At 46.2% G+C, this 26,329-nt stretch overlaps 1 pseudogene; it reads right to left on the bottom strand.

The window, feature by feature from the left end:
- Window positions 1-4,719: 4,719 nt before the first annotated feature.
- On the bottom strand, window positions 4,720-22,805 carry LOC133927640 (uncharacterized; annotated as a pseudogene).
- Window positions 22,806-26,329: the final 3,524 nt, after the last annotated feature.

Raw genomic sequence — 26,329 nt, 5'->3', positions numbered from 1 at the left:
GTGGGCCAGCTGGACACCATAAGTGTCCAGCACTTGCAAGAAGAACGCCGAGAATGGCGGCACCAGACTGGCGGCGATGAAGGAGGTGAAGATTATGATCTGCCCTGGCCTACGCGGGGCGGGCGGATGGGTGGCTGGCATCACCACCGACGCTCCCCGCTGGCCAGCAGGGACCATCAGCTTCCTCACCTTCTTCATGCCATCCTCGTTCACGAGGCAGGATTTTGGCAAGATGCCGCTAACACTCGACGCTTGCCAACGGCCGCCTCCTGCCCTTAGCATTTTCAGGGGTGGGAAGTGTGATGGAGGAGACTGGAGTCGAAGTGCACTGAGGGCTGAAGAGAAGGCTCCCAATGCTCAAGAATGACAAAGGCAAGAAATGGCAACTGCAAGAATGGCGAATGAGGGGATAACGGTCCGTTGCCCCTTGCCTTTTCTATTGTAGGGAGTTCAAACGCCTTATTCCTCGGTGCAATAAGCGAGGTGCATCTTCCTCGATCTGCGCGGTTGCCAGGGGCGACTCCCACCTCATCATCACCTTCCTTGAAAGTCGGAAGGGCACGCGCCCTTTCGGCTCCTCCTTGGGCTATACCAAGAGCCTGGGCCTAAAAACTGCAAGGCCCACAAAGATTTTGGCACCGGACGACAGAAAGCCACGTGGCACCAATGCTGTGATCGGCCTCGATGAAATAGGGCCCCATCCGCAGTCTTTGGGTCATCGCCTGCCGATGGGCCAGGGGGCTGCTGTCGGTGATATGGGAACCGGGGGTTCCTAAGTCCTGAGGCCAGGACAGCGTAGTGCCACATGGCGCCTCTTTCGAGGACCATCTCCCTGAGGGCCCGAGAAAAGCCAGGTCCGGGAGGGGGTGCTCGGGGCCAAGAACAGCTGGTCCCCGAGTACCCAGAGTTCCCCGAGGACCTGAGAAGAGCCAGATCCGGGAGGGGGTGCTCGGGTCCAAGAACAGTTGGTCCCCGAGTACCCCGAGTTCCCCGAGGACCCGAGAAGAGCCAAGTCAGGGAGGGGGTGCTCGGGGCCAAGAACAGTTGGTCCCCGAGTACCCAGAGTTCCCCATAAACCCGAGAAGGGCCAGGCCCAGGAGGGGGTGCTCGGGGCCAAGAACAGTTGGTCCCCGAGTACCCAGAGTTCCCCGGGTACCCAGAGTTCCCCGGGGACTTGAGAAGCCCCTTGCCAGTGGACCCCGCAAGGACTCCACGATGAGGTGTCGATCTGTGGGAGGTCCGATGCTGCATTTCAGGGGGAGTGTGGCCAGTCACATCCAACCACTCCCCCCCACGCCTGTCGTACTGAGTACATCAGTCCCTGCCGCTGCTTGGCAGGAAGGCATGGGAACAATTAATGCGGCAGGTCCCATCGCATGTCCCCTCGCGGGGCCTATAAAGGAAGACGACTTGAAGCTATCTTTGATGGGTTCGAGGCTTATCGCCTATCTCCCCATTGCCTCAGACAATGTTAGACTGATTCTGACCGGACGGGTATGAGAGGGTACTTAGAGGCTGGCCGGTGGGGCCCCCCTGCACCTGCTAAAGTTGGGGCGTAAAAGACCGACGGGACTGTCCAAGGGGTGCATTTTCAACTCTCTATAACATCAACTGTAGACTCATGATGGTTGTTTTCTATTTATTATTTATGGGAACTTGTGCCCCCGTTCTGGGCACTCCCTGGAGGGCCTAGCCCCGGTAGATAAAAGGGGGGAGCACTTCGTAGAGAAGACACCCGACACAAGCTGAACAGAAGAAGAGGCGAACAAGCCAACAAGAGACCAAAAATCCTTGTAACACAGAGATCCAAAGAAAAGCATTCCAAGAGCATTAATAACACACTAGACACACAGGAGTAGGGTATTACGCCTCCGTACGGCCTGAACCTGTCTAAATCCTTGGTGCATTTACTCCTACTAGCCGACGATCGTTCGTCCCACCTAAGTCCCATACACACGCATTAACCCCACGTACGAGGTAGATCCAGGACCAGCCCCCCGGCCGAATCTCAAAGGGGGTCCCTCATGATCCCCGCTTGCGGTGTTCATCCACCAACAACACCCCCTAGCATTTATTGCTTGCTGTTGCTGCTGAGCTCCACTTTAAAAAAAGTTTCCTAAGAGCATTCAAGAGCCCTCCAAACATCTCTAGTGTTTAGTTTGGCGCCAAATTTGAGAGATTGTGTTTGGAAGAGAAATTGAGTTGTTGAGCATTGAGTTCATTATCAAGCATACATTTGTGATCTTTTGTCTTGGAGCCTCGTGCTCCTAGACAGCAAGGCGTCGCCCGTAGAGCATCCAACAATTGTGGAGTGCCACGGGAAGTTTGTAATCGTCATCGACTTGAGTAAGAAAACCTAGCTTGATCTTTGTGGTCGCTAGGAGAGGATAGGGATGGAAAGACCCAGCTCTTTGTGAGCTCCTTAACGGAGACGTAGGCATTTCTTTGTGAGGTGGCCGAACTCCGGGATAAATTCTTGTCTCCACATTTGTGTAAGTTTTACTAATTGTTGTAGTTTTGGGTTTTTTCCCAAATTCTAGTATTTGTGAGAATCTTACTACTAGCTATTGTTGTTTAAGCATTTTACTCATAGTAGAACTAGTGGTATCTTTTAGACTCTAGTAAACTTGCTTAGATTCATTTGTTTTCGAAATCCTGTATAACCCGAATATTCCGGACTAGACCGGATACTCTAAACAGACCGAAGTATCTGGCCTTTGATTAATCTGCTGCTAAATTTTAATTTTCAAAAACGCCTATTCACCCCCCCCCCTCTAGGTAACTTTAAGTACATTCATGTTGAGCTATAGTAAAATAGGTGATCATAGAGGTCCTATTCCATAATCCCCCAAAGGTGGCACCTATATATTTATATAGAAACATAATAGATGTGGTCATGAACATATATGCCGGATGAGTGATACATAGACAACATGTTTGTTTGTCGATTAATTCTCTCTTTACTGCTAATTATCGCTTAGCAATTTTGTTTGTTACTATGAAACTATGTTCAGTTGACCTTGGCAGTACTAACAGATTTTCTGTTTTTGTCCAATCATATTGTGACACGTAATAAAACAAAACATTGTCTCCTGTAGCTTCAACTAAATTCGCATGACTTCATGGAGTAAATCTATCGGATTCTCCCATGACCCTGTCCCAGGTGCTATACCTTAACTAGTCGGACCACAAACAATAAAACATATCAGACTAAAAAGAGACCCGCTAATTAAGCACTTCGTGGGTCAACATATCAACTCGAGCTTACCTAACCAACTATATCCCTTCAACTGATATGTATAAGGCATAGCGCAAAAAATCTGAATTACTAAATCTACCAAGTGTTCAGCCCACTCAAGCGTCATATATTTTCCTCTGAAACCAGTAGACGTTCACTGACCTAAAGGATTAAGATGAGGTAATCACTGTTGTTCTACCATATATGTATTTTGTAGCATTTTTGGAACTCACCTGGACAAAGTACACATACAACTGAATTCAGCTATCAATTTGGTTTCCTCGCAGCCTATACAATTATTTCCTTGCTCCCCTCTTCACAATGGTTTGAGCTCTACTCGTGATGACCTGAATATTGATATTTCATTACAAGTCCTTTTAACACTTAGAAGTTGAAGTCAATTATGTTGTTAATATCTTGTCATATGGGATATTGACCAATTGTATGTGCCACATGGAATATAATCAAGACAAAAAGTAAATTCATGTAAAGAAAAAAACCTGTACTAACGATAAGAACTATCTTTTCATGAAAGCCTAGGATTGTCACTCATACTGCACCTCTCCTTCAGATTTGGCAAAAAAAATAGAAACTTCTTTCATATAATTGCTTTTAAATTTAGTTGTGTCAACTTGCTTGATTCTCGCTAATTCAAACAAAAGATGTAGATCTCTGTGATTTTATAATTTGATGTTCATTGCGAGAAAGTTAATCATGACAGGCATTACTATATGTGGAAAAATACATCCCCATATTAACAGTTGCCGGTATTCAGTACTCAATAATTATTTACTTTACCAATGTTCTTTTGTGCAAGCCGGGGACGGAGCAGTACCATCACGGGGCAGTCAGGAGAACGGATTAATCTTGGTTGGAGTATCTGGTTCACAGTAATCTATTAGTACTGTAAACCAAACATTTCACTGTCACAGGCTCACAGTAATTTATTTGCTTTGCAAGTAACAAAACAAATTGTGGTTTAAGATCGAATGATCTGTCAAATTGTGGTTTAAGATCGATTGATCTGTCTCGTTTCACTCAACTGAAAGAATGTAAAATTGACAAGGGAAGACCAAAAGGAACCCATCACAAGTGAATGCATTGAAAATAGTTGTTGTTTAACTTCTGACGAAACAGCTAGTGAAATCACATGTCATAAGCAGCAAGGCATAAACACAACCAAACTGACGACCGACTCATATTTATCATCTGCATGAGTTGGCCAATGTACACGGACGCAGCATCAGTCACGGAGCAACCTTCTTCAACCAGTAAGGACAATATCAAAATAAGGTGGCATTCCAATTCATCGATCCTTTAAGAACCAAGACATTTTAGCGCAACCAAACAATCCAAGCTAGAAATCCCCATGACTAAAACTGATAGTAGTACAATCCAGCAAAAAATTGCAATTAGCCCTAGTTCTAAAGTTCACTGTTGTGCAAACTCTACCATCTTATGAGTTCAATCTTTCCTCATAAAACATCATTGGAAAAATAACAGTAGTAATGTAGAAACCACAGGACTCTAAACCTGAGGTTGCATTACAAGATGCATAACACAAGTTATCTCCTTTCCCTAACAATCTTCCTCGTCCCCATGTGCACGGGCATTGGTGCCACAAGCCCAGGCTTTCCATTCGAGCTCTTCTTGGAGGGCATACCCTTCATCTCATCAGAGTCAGCAGAGTTTGAGCTTTTGGAGCCCTCATCAACCTCATTTCCATTCTCTTCATTAAGCTCGTGAACCTGACCATTACCAGAGAAACTCACCTTCTTGATCACAGCCGGTCGATCTGCCATGAACGAAGCATTGCAACCTTCATGGTGCTCATCAGTGTCCAATGCATCGCTCATCACCATCTGCTCGTGCTCTTTGAGTAGCACCTTGTCAACGAGCTCCAAGATCCAGGTGAGTTCCCGGCTCACCACAAGCTTCCCCTCACGATCATCGGGTCCACTCCCCTAATCCAAAACCCACTTCAAAACCCAGCACCAATGGAAAATGGATCAAATTGATCGAGATCATGGCACAATTTGCATCACCTGGATAGCGTCGAACCGAAGTAGAAGGCCCATGGCAGCCGCGGGGTCGACACCCCCGCGTCGGCCAGAGAGGGAACCCTAGATCGCCGCGGCCTTGGACCGGAGCACAGCAAGCTCTTTGAGTTAGCGTAACGTACGGGAGCACCGCGCCAGCCGGAAGTGTGCCTGGATCGTCTGCACCGTGAGCTCCCTCACAGAGGATAGCACCGCTCGCGCGGGTCGCTGTGGCCGCGGTGGCGGAGGCGAGGGTGGGGACTCATCCTCCTCCTCCACCTGCTGTCTACGGGCCACGCGCCGCGTGCGAGGGTTTGGATGGGTCAGCCGTCGGGCAGCAACTGCATGCGGGGAAGAAGGGAGGAGAGCGGAGATGCGCGGAGAGGAGAAGGTGACGACACCGTGGAAGCTAGCTGACTTGGGCGAGAGAGGTGGCGCGCATGGTGGAGGTAGCCCGTCGTGCTCAGGAGAAGGAGGGGTGCGCCGAGCTTGCGGGTGGCCGCGCTGGCGTGGGGTGTCGAGCGAGGACGTGGGAGCGGCGGTGCCGTGGATGACTAGGATGTTGTCCAGTGCGCGACAGATCGGGTGCCGACGGCGATGGCAGGGAGTGGGGCGGCTACGCAAAGGAGGTCGAGGGGATCGCGTCGAGAGAGACGGAGAAGAATTGGGAAGGAGTGCGAGATGGTGCGGGGTGAACAGCCCATATCGAACAACCGTGAGCAGCTGGTATCGCAATCAGATGGCTCGCATAAAAATACTGACGTGGACATGCCCAGAACGCGTGAATGCGACGGCGTTTAGATTGTCAGAAGATTCAATCAATTCAAAATTTACTAAATCACTTATAAAATGATTAGTTTATCTTTATAGTAACTCTACGACAGACTGGTATTCATCTACTGGATTTCTTCTGGCGTCGAGGACAACGATACTGCTAAGGTCAGTCTGGATGACAAAGAGGACCCAGTGAAAACTGCTCATATATTACTATAGATAATTAGTCCTAAGTCCTAACACCGTGATGCTCAAAAAGAGTTGAACAAATATGGAGGAAAACATATATCTAAAGTTGTAAGGTAAAATTATGTATCTCTTTAATTGGTACATAAGAATAAAATCAAGTGCATATCCTCGACTGCTTGTGGTTTGGTGGTGACCATCGTCTGATTTATTTTCATTGGGTCGAGAAATCCTACTTCAGTGATACCCTTTTAACCGCATTTATATATCTCCATTCTATATACACAAGAAGTTAAGATATTTAGTATAATAGTACAAGAATATATACTGTAAAATAATTATATATATAAGACACTTACAGATTCCACAAACTTATGAGTTGAATGTTGAGGGTGTCTTGCCGATAGAGTTGATACATTTCATCGAAATGAATCCAGACTTCACCATCCTAGTGGTAGAAATCACTATGATTATATTTGAGTGCGAACACTCTACCGGCCTTCGATTGTTTCATGTATCACGTATGGAATCTTTGTATTTAGGTTGTTAGCTCTGATAGGGACTCGACTAGTGGTTCACCAAGCTTAAATTGCCATCTAGTTCTTGCTTTTTCAACTTTGGACTCATTATCAAGTGCTTCTTTTGTGATTCTGGCCTCATGAAGAAAGTTTCTTTCTAAGTCTTCATCTTGTTCTATCACTCTTTGTTTTTTTACCTTCTTGCATGACGCCTTCCTTAACTACTTTTTATCCATTATGCGCACGTAGTTAGATTTTAGCGGTGGGTCCATAGGTCTGGCCAAATTCTGGAGAAACTTGGCAATTGTTACTAGATCGATAGTACTCTTCTCAGGCTCAGTACATTTGAGGTGTGCAGCGACATTGGCGTTGACTCATCAGTTTTATCATAAGGCAGAGGTGATCCTGGCTTCTTAGATGCTGTCGGCCGCTTCTTAACTTGAGAAACCAAGTTGAAATGTGCCTTAGTTTATATGTGATGAGCGATTGATAAAGTTATGGATTTGGTTTGATGATTATTGGATTGTGTGAGCATGTATATGTACTACAATTATGATCATAACTGACCAAAGTTGTAGAGGAAATGGAATTGGCGTATTTTTCTCTGAGTCCACAAAAATTGTACACACCGGATGGTCACCACCTGGGATTTTGAACTCACCGGATGATTTGGTGTTCATATGCAGTACACACTAGAGCATTTCAACGAAGAAGAAAAAAATTAAAGTACATGCCGGATGGTATGGAGTTGGGCATCAATGAACATCAGAGCATTTCTTGCAGAGAGGTTGTAAATTGACTCTAGTGGAATTACATGCACCGGATGGTCGGCGATGGAAGAAGTAAATGCCAGAGAATACGCCGAACCTTTTGTTGCAGAGAGGATGCAAATGGTGGTCCGATGAATATGAATACGCCGGATGGTCCGGTGATGAAATGAACAACACGTCGGAGCATTTCTTGCAAAGAGGATTGCAAGATGGCCGGTCTGATGAACTGCACAGGTCGGATGGTCTGGCACTTAGGAAGAGTGTACGCCTGAACATCTGGTGTTCACATTTTCTGATTGATGTCTAGAGATTTTGATTTCTGCTAACTTAAGATAGAGTTGGAGATATGTGTTTGCTTGTCTTGTGTTGTGCAGGTGATGGGTGCAACTTGACATCCAACGATGGGATGATCAGGGTCAAGTGGGGTGCTTGATGCCGAATGATCAAGGGAGCCAGGCGGAGTCAAGGGTGATCCTAACTGTATACGTGGAGGTCTAGCAAAGCATGAGATGGAGAATGAAGACTGTGTGTTGACAAAGTCAAGTGTAAGGGATGCCGGTGCAAGGGACAAGGTGGCCCAAAAGATCGAGAGTGAGAGAGACTTACGATGGTCAAGATCACAAGACGAAAGACACACGACGACATCGGAAGACTTGCTTAAGGTGTAAAGAAGTGACTGCGAGTTATGCTTTGAGAAGCGTGCGAGACGGTTTCGCGGTTTGGCCTGAAAACCGTGGAAGGATGGAGTGCATGTGGCATTATCGCGAAGCTAGTGTCGAGGTGAAGCTAAGTCGTGAAGGTGTCATGGCCGTTCGATAAACAGAGCAAAAGGTAGACCAAAATATCCAAGTGGTAGGTAGGATACCATTGGAAGAGAGGGGTAGTTTGGAAACAAGGAAGCTTAAGGGCTAAGCAACCTCCGTAATCCTATAAATAAAGGGGTAGGGTTGTGTGAAAGGCTTGAGCTAGCCATTTGGGCCTTGAGAGATAGGTTTTAGAGGAGATGAAATGAGAGCTTAGCCTTTGTAATAGGTGAGAGCTTTTTGAAGAAAACATCTTGTAATCTGCCAAAAAAGGGTCGCCCTCCACAAGAAATGAAGAGATTGTTTCTTCCAATGCTTGTTGTTGGGGATGATCTCCCCCCCCCACCCCTCTTCGGAGGGAACCACGAAGTCTACTGGAAATACTGCATGCTTGCCGTTGTGGCTTTGTTTTAGGGACTTCATCTGCAAGCGGCGAAGATCGTAGGGCGCCGTCGGTTGAAGGGTGTAGGCGCACCCGCACCTTCGATCTCCTGTACCAGCGAAGACGAAGGCGACCTTCGGCTGGCGGGCGAAGTCTAGACCCACGGTCCGGAGCAATCACAGTGGGCGAAGATGCGAGCCGGCCTTCACTCGAGGGATGAAGGCTATCCGACGGACATCCGAGCGGAGAAGGCTTCGATACATCTTTGGAGGCAAGAATCGCCGCAGGACAGTGGGCCCGTTTTCGGTCATCCGGGGTAGGGCTGTAATTATGTAATTATGCTCATTTGTACCACAATGCCCCTGGATATTCCAAGAATGTAGCAGGTGAGGGGGTAGGATTTGTAAACCGCACATGTGGTTGCCGGGTACGGGCTATAAATAGGGCCACACTGTACCCGGAAGGGGTATCGAAATACTGTTCCACCTCCAACACGTGTCACTCTGAGGGCCCTTCGATATCCCCATATCCGAAGGCTCACCTTGTCTGGGATTTCGGTCCCAACAGTTGGCGCCGTCCGTGGGATCGAACCCTTCGACGACATGCCACCCAAGAAGAAATCAAAGTTAGTCGGAACAGTGGAAGCGTTGCTGGAACCTCCAGCCGCAGCTGGGCCTTCGGCCGAAAGACCCCCTTCGGCCATACCAAGATCAAGTAATGCTTCAGCCGGTGGAGCTTCGGGCGGATGAGAACAACATTGTGAGTTGAAATAGCACCACAAGGAACCAGTGATGACCGCCAAGGCGAAGCAGTCCGGGTTAACGCGGAGCAAATGCAGGTCATGAAACCAAAGATCGTACGCACTTCGAGCCTCCAAAAAAAGAAGGCGAAAGGGCGCGCAATGAAGAATGGGAAGACCTTGATGACTTCACAGAGTTTGAGAACGAGGAAGAAATGAATGAAGAAGAACAGCAAGGCTAGAAGCCAAAGAGTTGGAAAGGCAGATAGCGCAGAAGAAGTGCATGTTAGATGGCCTAGCAGTAAGTCGAAAAGCCACAGAGTACCGCAGGCTGGCAGATGAAGCTAGGAAAACATTGGAGAAAATCCAAGAGGAAATCGATATGCTCCACCAAGCGGAAGGCATGTCTCGCCGGGTGACGCCACCGGGAGACATGGTACGACCTTCGCAGGAGCTCCGGCCGAGGACGTCCACGGGAGACCCAGAGTCCCCATTTTGCTGGATCTGCAAAATCAGCCATGGCCGCCAAGGTTCAAGATGCCCAGAGTGGTTATGTTTGACGGAGAGTCAGACCCAAGGGAATTTGTAATGAGTTTTGAAGCGGCTGTGGAGTCTGCTGGAGGGGATGGTACAACCTTGGCGAAGGCCTTCATATTGGCCATAAAAGGGATAGCAAGATCCTGGTACTCCGCGTTGCCCCCGGGATCCATATATTCATGGGAGCAATTACGTAGTGCATTGTACAGCAATTTGCAAGGAAATCGAGCAGACAAAATCACCGCAACCGACCTCTTCGCGCTGAAACAGCAACCAATAGAAACCTTGCAGAGCTACATGCGCCGCTTCGTACACATACGTTGTCAAGCAAAAGGGGCTAAGCTAAGATACAATCATCGATGCTGCAATACAGGGCATCAGAGGAGGGCTATTAGCAGGAAAGCTCATAAGAAAAAGACCCAGAAGCATGCAAGAGTTGCTCAACAAGATGGAAGAGTACTCAAGATCTAAGCTCGATCATCTCCGAAGGAAAAACGAAATGGCAGCCTCCAAAGTAAAACCACATGCACCAGCTAGAGAGGCACGTAGCAGCAATCCTAGAGACAGATTGCACCATCCAAGAAAGCCCGAAGTTTTTGACTATCTAAGGCAAAAAGAAGTCAATCAGATTCATTCCAGCACGTTCGAAGCCGCTCAGGGAGCAAGCGAAGCTCACAATGTGGCCAATAGGGTAGGCCGAGCCGGTAGAGGAAGATGTCGCGGAGGCCGAGGAGGACGGGTTCCGCAGGACCCAACAACCTTTTACTACGAGCTGCATGTCGAAGGAGCCAACCACTGGACCAAGCAGTGCCCGCAGGTCGTGGCTATGAAAGAGAGTTGGCGAAGCAGTCTCTTGATCACGCAAGGACCGTACACCATGCAGCAAGTTTCGGGAGAAGCGAAGGGTGGCAAAACCACAATCAGAACATGGTGTTTGTGAACCAATGGCAACAAATTCCTGCACCGCAGTATACACCTGCAACTTCAGCTCAGTTTGACCAAACGAGGCAAATGAACCTCCAGGGGGAGCTACCTCCGCCACCACCGAGGCCGCGATCGAAGCACCACCAGAAAGCAGCAAATCAGTAAACACGGTAAATCGTGGGTACAACGTGGTGTTGGCCATCTCAGGGGGATCTAACCAGCAGACAGAATCTAAGAGACAATGAAAAGAATATGTGCAAAGGGTCAACCACGTCGGAGTGGGACCAACGTACATTCATTCAAGGAGGTCAAACATTCCCATTACAATCCCGCAAGAGGATATGAGGGTCTTAGACTACCCACACACAGATGCCTTCGTCATTACAGCAAACATCTTGGGAAATGAAGTGCACATGATCTTGATCGACGGAGGAAGCTCAACGGGCATCATCTTCGCTGATACCTTCGACAAAATGGGGCCGCAATGAAGTGACTTAAAGCAAGCTGGATCACCGTTGCTAGGCTTCGGCAGAAATACAATCAACGCTCTGGGAAAAATAACAATCCCAGTATCTTTTGGCGAAGGGACGAATTTCCACACAGATGACATTACCTTCGATGTAGTGGACATTGATTACCCATATAATGCGATATTTGGAAGGGGAGTCCTCAATACACTTGTGCATGAAGATGTCTGGTCCTAAAGGAGTCATAAAGGTATTGGGAGACCAGCGAGTGGCTAGACGAATTGAAGTTGGAATAGCTCCAGGAAGACAAAATGTCCACATGATAACAGACCCTTTGATGGATCGGGAGGAAAGTTGCAACCAGTCGAAGATAAGCAATGTAGCGAAGGCTGCACCAGAAGGAGCGACCAGAATAGTGCAGCTACATCAAGAAAAACAAGATAAAAAAGTCACTATAGGAGGGGAGGCTCCGACGGAGGACCAGCAACAACTTATAATATTCCTCTGCGGTAACGACGATGTCTTCGCTTGGTCCCCTAAGGACCTGCAAGGAGTAAGTCGGGAAATCATTCAGCACAACTTAAATGTGGACCCTAAAGCGAAGCCAAGGAAGCAGAAGCTTAGGAAATCTTCAAGTGAAAGAGAAGAAGCAGCGAAGGCTGAAGTGGAAAAACTACTCGATGCGGGAGTCATACGCGAAGTAATGCATTCAGAGTGGCTGGCTAACCCAGTGTTAGTAAGGAAAAGCAACGGAAAATGGAGGTGCATTGACTTCACAGACTTAAACAAAGCATGTCCCAAGGAAAACTTCCCATTGCCTAGAATTGATCAGCTGGTAGACTCCGCGGCTGGTTGCGAGATGTTAAGCTTCCTAGATGCAAACGCAGTGTACCACCAGATATGGATGGCGAAGGAGGACGAGGACAAGACAAGTTTTAGAACCTCCTTCGGCATATACTGCTTCATGAGGATGCCCTTTGGACTCCGAAACGCTGGTGCAACCTTCACCAGGTTGGTGCAGACAGTACTAAGATCACAGCTAGGACGAAATGTCTTGGCCTATGTTGATGACGTAGTGGTCAAGAGTACCAAAAGGAGCCAACATCTTGAAGACCTGCGGGAAACCTTCGAAAGCCTGCGAAAAGCAGGGCTAAGGTTGAACCCAGAGAAATGCGTCTTCGGAGTACAATCCGGAAGGCTACTAGGGTTTTTGGTGTTGAAGAGAGGCATCGAAGTGGAACCTCAGAAGATACAGGTGACAATAGATATGAAACCCCCAAAGAACAGAAAGCAAGCTCAACGCCTGGCAGCAAAGATTGGCGGCATTGAACAGGTTCATTGCAAAATCTGCAGAGCAAAGTTTACCATTCTTCAAAGTGTTAAAAAGCTTCGACCTGTTCAAATGGGATGCGGAGCAACAAGCAGCCTTCGATGAGTTAAAAAGCTACCTGACGAAGCTTACAGCGCTGTCCAGCCTGGATCCAGGCGCGGATTTGTTGTTATAAATAGCGGCATCCCCTTCGGCAGTCAGCGCTATACTTGTGCAGGAAAAACCCGAAGACAACAAATTGCGCCAAGTCCCAATATATTATGTATCAGAAGCTCTGGCAGGCCCAAAAAAGATGTAGACAGAGTAGGAAAAAGTAGCGTATGCACTAGTGATGGCATCCCGCAAGCTTCGCCATTACTTCACGTCTCACAAGATTACAGTACCAACTTCCTTGCCTCTTCGCAACATGTTTGAAAACAAAGAAGCCATTGGAAGAATAGCGAAGTGGGCCACGGAGGTCGCTCCATTCATGATTGTTTTTGTGGCAAGAACATCATTGAAATCACAAGCATTGGCAGACTTCGTGGCAGAATGGACGCCCCTAACCGAAGCCCCAGATGATGAACCGCTAGAACCTGTCTGGACCGCATATTGCGACGTAGCTTGAGGAGCTACGGGAGCAGGAGTTTTGGCGATATTATTCTCACCTTCGGGGACAAAGCTAAGATATGCCGCCAGATTAGAGTTCCGTTCTACAAACAACACAGTGGAGTATGAAGCGGTCCTCCTGGTACTTCGCAAGGCAAAGGCTTTGGGCACCCAGAGAGTGCTGGTTAAAACAGACTCAAAGGTCATAGCAAGTCAAATTGACAAGACATTCTAGGCAAAAGAACCAGAGCTGATTAAGTACAGAGCAGCGGTGCGAAGAATAGAAAAATACTTCCTAGGATTCGCAGTCAAGAGTATATCAAGAAATGATAACTTCAAAGCAGATGAGCTAGCAAAAGCGGCTTCGCAGAACCTACCTATGCCTTCAGACGTTTTCTACCAGAAGCTGAGTGAACCAGCCGCTGAAGACACTTTGAACCAAGCACATCCCGTTGCGATGATCGAAAGCAAATACTGGCACTCTCCAATACTGGCTTATCTTCGTGGTCAGAGCAACATCGAGGATCATGTCGGGGAAAAGCGTATGGCCCAGAGAGCTAAAAACTACAAAGTTATGGGAAATAATTTGTACAAAGCCGGGGTCTATGCACCATTCTTGCAATGCATATCTCGGAAAGAAGGACAAAACCTGCTAAAAGAAATTCACAACGGGTTGTGTGGTTCTCATGTGGGCACAAGGGCTGTAGTCGGAAAAGCATATAGGCAGGGCTTCTATTGGCCGACGGCAGTAAACGATGTGGATCAAATGGTTCGAAGTTGTCAGCAGTGTCAGTTCTGGGCGAAGGGGTCAAACAAACCCACCACAAAGACACAGCTCATTCCGCCAATTTGGCCACTAAGGCGGTGGGGAATTGACATTGTTGGCCAGTTACCACTAGCCCCAGGAAATTTGCGATATGCTGTAGTTGCGGTAGAATACTCTCCAAATGGGTGGAGGAAATGCCACTCGTAAGCATAACATCAAGAAACATACAGAAATTCCTATGGCAGAATATCGTATGCCGCTTCGGAGTCCCAAGCGAAGTAACCGTGGACAATGGCACTCAATTCGATAGTGCCAGTTTCAGGGATTTTTGCAGTAGCCTGGGGATAAAAGTAATTTTCGCATCCATATACCACCCACAATCTAATGGGCCAATTGAGAGAGCGAATGGCATCGTCTTCACTGGTGTCGCGAAGCGTCTTCAGGGGCTACCAAAAGGGAAATGGGTCAAAGAATTGCCCAATGTACTATGGTCATTAAGAACAACGGTTGCAAGACCGACCGGGTTCACGCCATTTCGCCTCCTTTTTGGCGAAGAGGCCATGACCCTAGAGGAATGCAAAACCAAATCATTCAGGGTCGGAAATGAACCAGAGCAAGGCGAAGAGTCATCATCGAAGGATGCCCTCGAGGAAGTAAGATTGCAAGCCGCCGAAAATCTGGCCAGGTATCAACAGGAGACAAGAAAATGGAGAGATAGGAATATATCCAAAAAAACCTTCGCCCCCGGAGATCTGGTGCGGTGAAGATTCGGTACAACAACATCGGTGGGAAAACTTCAGAGTAAATGGGATGGTCCTTTCTTAGTCAAAAGATCATTAAGACCTGTCTCATATCACCTAGCTAATATGGAAGGTGAGGAGCTTCCACACACCTGGAACACAGACAATCTCAGCGAAACTAAAAATGAAACAACGCTTCGCGCTGAATCATCCCACCTTTCCAGTATCTTCGACCGTCACGGTTGTCGCTTTAGACAAGGGATCATCCCTCACCTTGGCCTGCAAAAAGAGATTTGATTACAAAAAATTTATTTATGTGCTTCGACTAGATAAGAGAATATGTAAAGTGGCGTACCCGTTGCCGGTTCATCTCCTCTTCTCGAAGAGCGAGCTCGTGACCGTGCTTGCACCAGTAGTTGGTGGTAAATGATCGAGCGGTGCTCTTCGATGCCTTCGTAACGGCCGAAGTTGACAACTCCACCGGATACTGGAAGGTAGGCTTCTGAAGAGCAGTATGATGGTCACAACCCGTCATCTCAATCGATTGCACGAGACTTCGGGCAGCGACCATCGTGCAGAAGACGTCATAAAGTTGAGCAGTAGGCAGAAGGCTTCCACTGGTTTCATTGATCCAGCCTATAAGTCCCCCAACCTGACAAGATCAATTGTTGGGGGAGTCGCAGAGACACCAATACCTTTGAAGGTATGGCTGATAGCTTCACACGCGGCAACTGCCTTCGGCTCGAGCTCCCCAATCACGTTAAGAGCATCCTCGAAAAAAGCCTTCGCCTCGCTCAATTCGGCTTGCAGCCGCTGCGCCTTTGTTTTCTCTGACGCACAAAGTGCCTGCAGGTCGCACACTTGCGCCTCGGAATACTGCAGGTTTTGGCGCAGGCAGTTCACTTAATCTTCAGTAATTTGCTTCTCCGAGCGAAGGGTGCTAAGTTCCTTTTCAAGCTGTTCCAGGCACAATTCAGCATCCCTCGCTCGACGCGATAACTCGCGCTTCTAGCCTTCGGCTTTTTCAGCGCGCTTTTGCAACATATCAATTTGTGCGTGTGCACTCCGAGCCTGGGCTTCGGATTTCTCAGCTTGCTTGCGCTGAGCCCGCGATAAAAGCAAAGCCTGGAATGTTGCACACATGTGAGCAAAATACTAAGTACAATAATATCAGAAAATACCGGTATACCTTTGCAATGGCCACATCGGAGGTGTCGAGGAGCTCGTTGGCAGACTTCTAGCCGAGCGGGATTTCAAGCTCGGGGAGGACGAAGGTGCTAAAAATCTTCTTCGCGTCATCAACCTCCCCGGTGCTTGGTTCAAAAGAGGCAGGCTTGAACGCCTCAGGCGCTATGGCCTTCGCGTCAAGCAGCCCACCGAGGCCCATCAATATCTTTTCATCGCGGCAGGGCGCACTCGGTGTCGATGTCTCAGTCCCAGAAGACGAGCTCGATGGCGAAGAGGACGAAGAGTATGCTACCACTTCAACATTATCGGTACCCTCGGCTTCGGGTTCCCGAGTGGTGACCTCAGGGACTGTTCCCGTCTCTATCACCTCCTCGTCATCGCTCAGGATCAGCGTTGGAAGGTCCACGCGAGAGCAGAACAATGACTTCGAAGCCCGGCCCTCCTGGGTGCCTTCGGGAGTTTCCCGCCGGGGCACATCACGCGACGCGGCGGAACCCTCTGGAGACGTTTCTGCATGGGCAACTTCGGGGGCAGCTTCGCGTGGCCTCTTCCAGAGGGCGAGAGCCTTCTTCGTCCGACCTCCCTTTGGCGATTGCACAGGATGTTTCCTTTTCATTGAAGAACCGCCGACGGCCTCTTCGCCAGCATCGGCTGCCGAAGAACCTTCCCTACCACCCTGCAGCACGGTGGAGACCTTCGGCCGTTCAAGATAGGATAGGCCTCGATATTCAAAGACTCTATTCAGTCTTTGAATGAGGCCTTGTTTGGCGCACAGCTATGCTTTGCCTGGTGTAAACTTGCCGACAAGCATCACAGCTCTGGCCTCTACTTCGACCACCAACAAATCTAGAAAATATCAAAACAGTTAAGCAAATAGGGACGAAGACATAAAATATATACGAATGCTCTATGGATAAACGGATACCTGCGAAGCCGTGCACAGGAGGGTGGGGCCGGTAAAGCCTCTCGGGCCCTTTTTCCCCAAATTCCGGGATAGTCCAATCCCGGCTGAGGGGCCAAACCCCAGCAGCTATGAACTCCTCCACCAAGTCCTGAGTAGAAAGATATTTCACGCACCTGGCGAAGGCCTCAAGGGCCGTCTATTGCGATGATTTCAATCGCATGTCTGGCACCGATTTCCCTTCACCTCTTTGCATTTTGATACGAGAAATTCTTCGATGTCCACCTTGTGGTAGAACCACCATTGGGTCCAGTCACTGGACCATTTATTCTCGTACACCACGACGAGCGTAGTTAGCCCATCGCGGTACGCAAAATTCAAGCAGCCGTAGTGAGCCTCGCTCTGAACTCCGCAAGCAAAAACTGGTTTGGGTTGATGATGAAGTCGGTGTGCGGTAGCGAAGGCCCTAGCGGATGCCTTCACAACTTCCAAACGAGCTGCCCAGGCAAAGAGCCCCATCCTCACTATTGCGTTGGGGGTCAGTTGGTGGAGATAGACTTCAAATAATTTCAGTACTTTAATGACCATGTCATCGCATGGTAGGCGAAGACCCGCTCGGAAGTAATGGACAAACACAACCGCTTCATCATCGGCAGGCTCTGGTGTCTCCTGTCGACCGGGAAGCCGAACCTTCGAAACATCACTAACTAACCCTCCCCTAACAAGGTCGGCCAGCACTTCGCTATCCACCTTGGACTGCCCGATCCAGTACGTCTTCGGGCGAGAAGATCGGAGCTTCGGCACCATGTCAAAGAGGCTAACTCGAACAGCAAAATATGCGAAGAGCTAAAAACCGGGGCTTCCTCCAAAAGGCTCGAGAAAACTTAGGAGACTTCGTATGAGAGCGACGGCTACAGTAAAGGCGTGGTAAAAAATATTGACAGCGGTGTGATATTTATAGTGTAGGGCGGTGGCGGTTAGAACTGGTCACATCGAAAATGCAGGAAAAACCATGCTTTAGTATACATCAAGAGCATTAAATGCAGGTAGTTACTGAGGAACCTTTCAGCAGTTACCAAGGAGTCGTCTGGTAATCTATAAATATATATATATATATAACAATAATACTCAACGACATGCATTTGCCCTAGTAAACTTCGACAGGCCGAAGGGGACGGCGTTGAGACATCTCGCAGATAATAGGTTTGGCCTATCGACACCTCGCAGATAATAGGTTTGGCCTATCGACACCTACGCAGATAATAGGTCTCGCAGATAAACCTTACCAGTAGGGGGCTACTATTAGGGATGATCTCCCCCCCCCCCGCCCCCCCCCCCCCTCCCCTCTTCGGAGGGAACCACGAAGTCTACTGAAAATACTACATGCTTGCCGTTGTGGCTTTGTTTCAGGGACTTCATCTGCAAGCGGCGAAGATTGTAGGGCGCCATCGGTCGAAGGGTGTAGGCGCGCCCGCACCTTCAATCTCCCGTACAGGCAAAGACGAAGGCGACCTTCGACTGGCGGGCGAAGTCCAGACCCGCGGTCTGGAGCGATCGCAGCGAGCGAAGATGCGAGCCGACCTTCGCTCTAGGGATGAAGGCTATCTGACGGACATCCGAGCAGAGAAGGCTTCGATACATCTTCGGAGGTAGGAATCGCCGCGGGACAGTGGGCCCGTTTTCGGTCATCCGGGGTAGGGCTGTAATTTTGTAATTACGCTCATTTGTGCCATAATGCCCCCGGATATTCCAAGAATGTAGCAGGTGAGGGGGTAGGATTTGTAAACCGCACCTGTGGTCGCCGGGTACAGGCTATAAATAGGGCCACATTGTACCCGGAAGGGGTATCGAAAGACTGTTCCACCTCCAACATGTGTCACTCTGAGGGCCCTTCGATATCCCCGTATCCGAAGGCTCACCTTGTTTGGGATTTCGGTCCCAACACTTGTGTTCACCTCCTTCTAGTCTCTTTCTATTATCTTTCTTACTTTGTTGTGAGTTTTTTCTTTTTGTTTGTGATTTTTTATTTTAGTTGAAGGCTGAAATTTTCCCACCTTGAGAAGTTATTCTTCTTATTGGTAGAGGCATAAAATTCATATACAAATGTATACAAGTGGGTCTTGAATTCCCTTGCCTCTAAGTCATCAACTCGGAGAGTTTCTTCTTCCGGTGCTCTCTTATTTGGTTCTAAGTTTTTCTTCCATCAAAGAAGCTATCTTTTGTGGCGATGACGCATGGGATGAGTGCAAATGGAACCTAGTGTTCATCTACACCCATGAGCATCGTGTTCTTTCTTGGAAACTTTCATAGCAACTTTTTCTCTTCATTTTGCTTCCGCTTGAGTTTTGAGGTATGTAGGGTAATCTAAATAGGAGAAGGCTATCAATTTTGAAAGAAATTTTGTGAGGCACCTATTCACCCCCCCCCCCAGTCATAATTCACGGTCCTACATAGCTGGTGCTCGCTGCTATGACGAAGTTGATTTCAAAGATGACTTTGACTTCTGAGATAGTGCAGATGCTATTGACTTCTGAGATCTTTTGGGTGGGTCCGATGACTCTGAACTAGACCTAGACTCGTCTGTGTCTTCGCTAAACACTATGTCACACTTGCTGTACAGGACGTAATGATCTACATTTTTTGAGAATGTCGTTTCCCCACCTTTCTAGGGTAATCCATCTTACTTTTAAGGTACGCATATATTACACTATCCATGTGTACCCTGACGTGTCCTTGTAGTATCGGGCGACCATTGAAGATATTCTCTTCCACCCATTGCTTAGCCAGCCCCCTAGCCACCATGGTGGGAACACCCAAGGTGGGCACAATAAGCTTGCACGATGTTCTTTCTGTGATGAGATCAACGGGGTGACAGTCTAAGGCTTCTACTGGAAGCCCCATGGACATGCAGCTACTTCGATTACCACCAAGCCTCTTCATTAAAGCATTATCTGCGATGATTAACTACTCCTATCTAGCTTGCTGAATAGATGTTGCTATTTTGGTGTCTGTCATCCATCTCTCTTCTGCAAGTTCTTCTTTTAGAAGGGTCATCACTTCTAACATATTATCTTTTCTTTGTTTCTTGTAAGTGTCAGCATTTTCTTTGAATCCGACCTTCCAAGGCCTCAAACCCTTGGCTCGTTTACGACCAATGTGCTCCTTGTTTCCTAGTGCTAAGGTTAGCTTGCAATTCTCCCTATTTGCTTGGGAAGAGCCCTGGGAACACTAGACATGGGCATCTCTAATCTTCTACGTGACTTCCTGTTCTTGTGTGCTTTTGAAGCATAAGCTTCCATCAATCGCAAGAGTCACCCCTCTCCCATACAAGTAGTTCTTCGCTCGTGGAATCTACTCAGCCTTCATAAGTGTGACACCGCTTTTGGTTACATATTCTTCTATCTTCTCCCACTCGTCAAGTTTCCTCAGTACCCGCGCGAGTTTGTTCTATGGTGTATAAGTTCTTCTTGGAGTTGGCCTTGTTTGCTTCACTTATCTTTTTTGCTTCCTCCAAATCTCTGTACTTCACGAAATCATTCCAACAATCTTTCACCATCGGATAATCATCCCAGTCTGCCATTTGACCCTTCAAGTGATAATCTTTGTACAATTTACCCTTAAAGTTCTTAAAAATTCGGCCCATTATGACTATGGCCTGATGCTTTGCTATGGCCATGTTGCATCCTTCGGGGTACTCGAACTTTTGCGACAACTTGCCCCACATAAATTCCCTGATGGTATCGGTAACCGCCCACTTGTCACCTCATTTGCCTCTCCAAGTTCTATAAGTGATTGCAATGTGGTCCATTACGACACACTCGCATACTGTCTTGAATGGCTTAAGTATATATAAAGGTTTTATGGGCTTCCCGGCTGAATCGACCTCCATGATGACAATACGTCCCTTAGCCATCTTGCTGGCATCTCAGGCACGCCTCGGTTCTTTGGATCACTTACCCACCGCATCATCACTTCGCTTTGGAGCATCATTGTCAGGTTGATACAAGTTGAGGTATACACTTGGGCTACCGCTTCACTCTAGAGCATCATTCGAGGCTGTATCCTAGTCAGAGGAGAGGCCTTGTATCGGGGGGGGGGGCATGTCCGTGGGCCGCGACTTGATTTTGTACATGCCATTCCTACATAAAAAATCATCTATTCAAATTCTTGCAGAGACTAAATAATGCAACTGATATCCAACAGCCATAACATATAGTGTTTGACAACACTTCTATATATTTGAATTAAGAGAAAAAGTTAGGTTGGTTTGTTTCCTTGTAGATACAATAGATGAATTCGTGATAAGGTTAACATATTGTTAATTACAAAGTCAATTGCAGCAGGAAAATGCATTATTTCGTCCTGTATAAATAAAATGCACATGTTTTATACCAAATAGCAGAAGCAATTAAAAAAAAGAGCTCAGATTTGCAGCAAAAACAAGATGAGACTCATAAACATAGCAGCATCTTTCTATTCTGACTGAGCCTTGCTTAAATCGAGAGTGCAGAGGCATAAGAACTAAATCCAAACGATCAAATTGCCAAAGACTCTTCAATAGCATAAATCAGTAAATTCATGGCTACAACTGAGCTATTATGATATAGCATAAATCAGTAAATTCACGGCTACAATTAAGCTATCATGAATTCAAGATATTTTCTATAACGATCAACATGGTACCCAAAATGAATGTTTGTCTAATTCAACTGCAACAGAATAGCACTCAGCCATATACATGGATCGAATCCTATCCACGTCGGTATGGTCTTCAAAGTAGAAATGCAGCTAGCCATAAAAGGTCTGAATGGTTAACATGTTCGTCAGACCGTTCGCATATAGCAAACAAATCGCAGAGCTCAGCTACCTTTGGCAGGGAATTTTCGACACAATGAGATAGTGGTTCGATCAGTTGCACTGCTGAGTTAAGAACTTCTACAATCTCCCCACAATTTGCCTGCAAAACATTTTCAGAAATACTCAACCAATGCATACAGGGATGCAAGATGACCAACACGTGTTCCGAAATCAAAGAGTTCCTGTGGAACTAGAGAATGCAACTGACCAGGCAAACAAGAACTAGAAAATGCAATTGAAAAGGCAAGGACCAATCAAAGAGTAGCACACTCACATAGAACTAGAAAATGTGATTGGCGGGAAGGGCGGAGAGCTGGAGGACAAGTATTTCTAGATAAGCACTCTACCTCCACTCAAAAAAAGATAAGTGAAATAAAACTTGATTATCTATTTTTGGGATCAAACAAACGTTCACATGTAAGTTGTGTTGTATTTTGTTCCATTTACCAGCAAATATATTTTGTTCCATTTGTTAGTGATCTTCTCGTTGGAACATAAAAGAATAAATTCACTTTTTGCATATTTACTCTCTCCAATAAATATTTTAAAAGTTTTTGCATATTCACTTTTTACCAACACCCAAAATGTATATACTTGCACATATAATGGTTGCTATTGTTGGTGTGATGTCTCCTGGCATAAGAACCATGGAATCCACACATACCTATGAGAATAAGCGTACAGGAGGGTAAAAAGAATTCTTTGTGACAAATGAACCATTTGGTATGTGTTGTTTCCCCATGAAGTTCTTCTGTAATATATACTGCAGCACCTAAAAGCGTTTAGTCTATAAGTATTTCTAGTAGAGTTAAAGGGTAGTGCTGTTATGCGGAATCCTGCAGTTTGCTTATATTTTCCGTCCTTCTTTAAGGGGCAATAGTTTCAATTGTTGAAATGAAAAGTGTTCATTGTAGACCTTTTGAAAAGGTACTTCTAGTGTACAGAAATTCCTATTACTGCAAATCCATTACCCTTATCTTAGCAGTGCCATCTATCTCTAGCTGTACTGCCACATCTATTCCTTGCCCTCGAGCTTGACAGACGAGTATCTTGCCCATTGCGGATGAGAGAGCTATGAAGGGAGAGATAACTGTTGTAGCACTAGCACATCGACCCGAAGCTACTTTGATCCGGTGCACTTGCCAAATGCAAAGGGTTGATCCAACAAAACAAAACACCACAAATGATCTAGACCCTTATGGAGTCATTCGCCTCCACAATTCTGACCATGAGCCCTACAGTTTTTCTATGAAATCAGGAGGCATCTACACAACCATAAAGCATGGACACTATGACATTTTATCCACCATTGGCCATCGATCGGACATGGGCATAAATTACTAGTGCCATATCTGCTGGGTATCAAACACAACAACATGCGCACAATCAATTTCTGATCCAATATGTAGCAAGCTCAATGGATACATAATCATGTTCTTCTAATGGACTTCAAATTCATCTAGAAGATCTTTCAGGTTTTTATTCGACATAAGAGGCAGAAACAAATAACATTAGCGCATATTGTCATTTGCAGTGTCCAACACACTGAAAAGTTAACCGTACATTAACTATCCATTAACCATCTCATTGCATTATACTCATCTTAACCTAATTCGAGGGGACCTAAATCATATGAAACTGTGCCCCAACCCCATTTATGTTTCCGTTGTTTCTTAGATGAATGTAAAATTAGAGATAAAATTAAATCAGAATTTTGTTCTTGGTTGATAACTTCACAGAATGGTCTGGGGAGCATATGAGGAAGAATGGACCTAATTGAAAAGATAGCCATTCAAGGAATGTGGAAAACTACCTGAAAACTACTATGGATAATCCACATCATAATTACAGGTTTATTCATCATTAACATGCAAAATGCTGCCCGAATGTCACTGCATGGGGGAGGCCGCTAGAGCACTCACCGTGAAGATGTAGAGGAGTGCGACGAGGATGAGGTCGCCAGAGAGGAGCTCGGGGATGAGGAGGCCAGGCTCGGGCTTGTGGCATCGGGAGGAAGTCACCGGGGTGGACATCAAGGACAAGGTTTCCGGAGTGGAGCTGGGACGACGACACCAGGCTCAGGCTTGGGTTGTCAGGGTGGACCTCGGGGACGAGGTCGCCAGAGTGGAGCTTGAGGACGACGATGCTGGGCTCAGGCTTGGGGCATCAGGCAGGAGGCCGCTAGGGAGGAGGTGCTCGAGGCGGCGTCAGGCTTGGAGACGAGACGGTCATGGAGGAGGTGCTCGGGCCAGCGTGGATCCACGTGTCGAAGTGGCCGTGGAGGAGACCGCCGGGGAGGAGCCCGCATCGGAGAGGCAGCATGTTGGCTTGGAGGAGGCTGTCGGCGATATGCGAGGGAGATGAATGGAGAAGCGGCTAAGTGCTAGGATATATAGGGGATAGTACATCAGTGCCGGCTATGGTCTACACCCGGCACTGATACCAGCATCAATGACGGCTGTAAATCACAGCCGGCACTGATGCTACGACTGCAACTGATGCTACGACTATTAGTGCAGTTTTTTCTAGAACCGACACTGATATTATTTTTCGTTTTTTTTACAAAATATTTTGTTGTATATCTAGGTCTGTAATTTATTGTATATCAGGGTTTATATTATATATAATTTATGTAGTACTTAATTATTATTGTTTTTTGCATGAACTAATTTATTGTATATTTAGGTTTGTAATTTATTGTATATTAGGTAATTTATTTTATCTTAGGTTTATAATTTGTATAGTACATCTTCGTTACATAAGGCAATGTATATTTTTATTAAAAATTAAAGCTTTTTACTTGATAGAAATTAAGTTATATTCTTAGTAGATACTAATTAAATCTATAACTATCATACAATTACTTTATTTGTACTTATTAAAGCACAAATGATAGATGTGACATTTTTACTTAATACAAATTAAAGCATATTTTTACTTAATACATGTATTTGATACAAATTACAACAAATCTTGAAGAACCACATAGTGCTCCTCCTTGTTAGCTGGGTCTGTATCCTTTACATAGAAGACTTATGTAACATCTTTGGCAAGCACGAATGATTCTTCTCTATATCCGATGAGTTTGAGGTTGACGATAGTCATACCGTACTTGTCAATATTCACTCTACCTGGGAGTCTGACCCATTGGCACCGGGGGGTTTTCAATTGTTCTCCAAACTGAAGCTCCCAAATCTCCTCTATGAATTCATAGTAATCTCCCTGTTGCCATCACTGTCGTAGGCATCAATACAGACACCGCTATTTTAATTAGTACTCTTATTTTCTTGTGCTCTCATATAAAATTTATAGTTGTTAATATTGTATGCTCTTTGTATGTATGAATCATAGTTGATGGCCCATTAGCTAGCATTTTTAATAGTGCGTCATCTGTATCTTTATCCATCATGTGTCTATGTAACCAACTGTTGAAATTATATATGTGCCCTCTTATAATCCAATCCTCCGACTTTGTTGGATTTGTGGATCATAGCATTTGCACATGCATATTGACATACAGGGTCACTACAACTGATTGTTGTAGAACTACAAAATGTGCTTGGGTAAATGAAACAAAATCATTGGTATGGACTGTATTATGACCTAACGTTCCTTTCCCTTTTAGCCTTCCCTTATGGCGAGATATAGGCTTACTAATTGTTTTTAGATCCATGAAGTCGACAACGAACTCAATGACCTCCTTTGTTCCCTAGCCTTAGGTCATGCAACCTTCTGGTCGACCTTAGTTATGAACATATCTTCAAAACTGACATGAACCTTTCGAAAGGATACATCTGATGCAAAACACAGTGCCAAGGTACTTTATGTCATGCACGATGTGAACAGTGAGATGAGGCATTATGTCAATTAATGATAGAGGGAAAATGCTCTCAAGTTGGCATATAGTATGGACCACGTCTTCCTGTAGCTTTCTTAGTTTGCTTGGATTGATGACCTTATGTGAAATTACGTTGAAAAATAAACATAATTTTATGATTGGGTCTTGGACCTTATCCAGTAGAATACCTCTAATTGCAATAGCAAGCAATAGTGTCATCATCATATAACAATCATAGGACTTCATGCCAACTACTTCAAAGTTTTCATGTTCACGAATTTCTTTACATTGGAGGAGTAACCGGTCAGAACTTTCACTCCATACAAGCAACTGCACATGCTAATCTTCTCTTCCTTGCTCAGGGTGTAGCAAGTCGTGGGAAGTTCGTTTGCCCCGTTGCATAGGATTTTAGGATGCAGAATTTTTCTTAGCTTCATATCTTCTAGTTCCAACCGTGCATTGAGTGTATCTTTTGTTTTACCAGATATGTCTAATAAGATACTAATCAAGCTTTCAAACACGCTCTTCTCCATATGCATGATGTCAATTGCATGTCGGACCATCAAGTGCTTCCAATAAGATAGGTTCTAAAAAACTCGATCTCTTTTTAAACATAGGAGCAAGTTTTCCTGCTGGAAATTTTGTACTGTCTTTCCCCTTTCCATGTACAATTCTAAGCTTCTTTATTATCTTATATACCTATTATCTAGTGTGAACCTTCGGAGCTCGATGAGTCTCCACTGC

The sequence above is a fragment of the Phragmites australis genome, chromosome 8 (assembly GCF_958298935.1).
Source record: "Phragmites australis chromosome 8, lpPhrAust1.1, whole genome shotgun sequence".
Classification (NCBI taxonomy): Eukaryota; Viridiplantae; Streptophyta; class Magnoliopsida; order Poales; family Poaceae; genus Phragmites; species Phragmites australis.
The sequence above is the reverse complement of the archived record's forward strand: the minus strand, read 5'-3'. Positions and strand labels throughout refer to the sequence as shown.